Raw genomic sequence first — 2,381 nt, forward strand, 5'->3', positions numbered from 1 at the left:
TCCAGCATGTCCGGCATGTGATTCAAGGGTGTCCGCCAAGTGGTTCTGGGGTATCCGGCATGTGATTTTGGGAGTCTGGCAGGTGGTTGGGGCAAGTCGAGCAGGTGGTTCCGGCGTTCTTGGCAGGTCGTTCAGATGCATCCGGCAAGTGGTTCCGGGCAGTCTGGGAGGTGGCTCCAGTCTGTCCAGGAGGTGGTTCTGGCATGTCCGGCACGTGGTTCTGGCACGTCTGAGAGGTGTTTCCGGCATGCCTGGCAGGTGATTGCGGAGAGTCCATAGAGTGGTTCTGGCATAGCCTGCAGGTGGTTCCGACATGCTGGGCAGGTGGTTCAGGCATGTCCGGCAGGTGGTTCCGGTCTGTCCGGGAGGTGGTTCCGGTGTGTCAGGCACGTGGTTGTGGCACGTCTGAGAGGTGGTTCCGTCATGTCCCGCATGTGATTCTGGAGTGTCCGCCAAGTGCCTGTGGCGCAGCCGGCAGGTGATTTTGGCGTGTCTGGCAGGTGCTTCCGGCGAGTTGAGCAGGTGGTTCTGGCGTGCTCGGCAGGTGGTTGAGGCGTGTCCGGCAGGTGGTTCCAGTCTGTCCGGGAGGTGGTTCCGAGATGCCCTGCATGTGATTCCGGAGTGTCCGCCAAGTGGTTTTGGCGTAGCCAGTAGCTGATTTTAGTGTGTCTGGCAGGAGGTTCCAGTGAGTCGAACAGGTGGTCAGGTGCATCCGGATGTGGTTGCGTTCATTGCAGGTGGTGGTTCCAGTGTCCTCGGCAGGTGCTTCCGGCGTTTCCGGCAGGTGGTTCTGCAACGTCTGACAGGTGGTACCGGCACGGCTGGCATGTGATACTGGAGTGTCCACCAAGTGGTTCTGAAGTGCCTGGCCGGTTATTTAGGCGTGTCATTGAGGTGGTTCCGGCACGTCGAGCAGGGGTTTCCGGAGTGCTCGGCAGGTATTTCCGGCGTGTCCGGCAGGTGGTTCTGGTCTCTCCAGGAGCTGGTTCCGAGATGCCCGGTGCATGGTTCTGGCTTGTCTGAGAGGTGGTTCCCGCATGCCCGCCTTGTGATTCAGCAGTGTCCACCAAGTGGTTCTGGCCTAGCCGGCAGGTGATTTTTGCGTGTCCGGCAGGTGGTTCCGGCAAGTCGAGCAGGTGGTTCTGGCGTGCTCGGCAGGTGGTTCAGGTGTGTCTGACAGGGGGCTCCGGTCTGTCAGGGAGCTGGTTCCGGCGTATCGAGCAGGTGGTTCCTGTGTGTCCGGCAGGTGGTTCCGGCGAGTCGAGGAGGTGGTTCCGGTGTTTCCGGCAGGAGGTTCCGGTGTGCTCAGGAGATGTTTCTGACCTGTCCGGCAGGTGGTTCAGGTGAGGCCGGCAGGTGGTTCTGGCACGTCTGAGAGGTGGTTCCGAGATGCCCGGCAAGTCATTCCAGACTGTCCGCCAAGTGGTTCTGGCGTACCACGCAGGTGATTTTGGCGTGTCTGGCACGTGGTTAAGGGGTACTCGGCAGTTGGTTCAGGCACGTCTGGCTGGTGGTTCCGGTCTGTCTGGGAGGTGGTTCCGGCGTGTCTGGCGTCTGATTCCGGAGTGTCCTCAAAGTGGTTCTGGCCTAACTGGAAGGTGATCTTGGCGTTTCCAGCAGGTGCTTCCAGGAAGTCGATCAGGTGTTTCCAGCGTGTCGGGCACGGGGTTCTGGCACGTCTTACAGGTGGTTCCGAGATGCCCGGCAAGTCATTTGGGACTGTCTGCTAACTGGTTCTGATGTACCCCGCAGGTGATTTTGGCGTGTCCGGCAGGTGGTTAAGGGGTGCTTCGCAGGTGGTTCAGGCACATCCGGCACATTGTTCCGGTCTGTCCGGGAGGTGGTTCCGGTGTGTCTGGCACGTGATTCTGGAGTGTCCCCAAAGTGGTTCTGGCCTACCTGGAAGGTGATCGTGGTGTTTCCAGCAGGTGGATCCGGCAAGTCGATCAGGTGTTTCTGGCATAGTCTGCAGGTGGTTTGGGCGTATACGGCGGGTGTTTCCGTTTTGTCTGGGAGGTGGTTACAGGGTGTCTGACACGTGGTTCGGGCACAGCTAAGAGGTGGTTGCAACATGCCTGGCATACGATTCCGGAGTGTGCGGTAGGTGGTTGGGGCATGCTCGGCAGGTAGTTCAGGCGAGTCTGGCAGGTGGCTCCAGTCTTTCCAGCAGGTGGTTCCGGCATGTCTGGCACGTGGTTACGGCACGTCTGAGAGGTGTTTCCGGCATGCCCTGCATGTGATTCCAGAGGGTGCGCCAAGTGGTTCTGGTGTGCCCAGCTGATGATTTTGGCGTGTCCAGCAGGTGGTTCCAGAGAGTCGAGCTGGTGGTTCCGGCATGCTCGGCAGGTGGTTCATGCGTGTCCGGCAGGTGGTTGTGCTGT

Source organism: Equus przewalskii, chromosome 8, assembly GCF_037783145.1.
Source record: "Equus przewalskii isolate Varuska chromosome 8, EquPr2, whole genome shotgun sequence".
Lineage (NCBI taxonomy): Eukaryota > Metazoa > Chordata > Mammalia > Perissodactyla > Equidae > Equus > Equus przewalskii.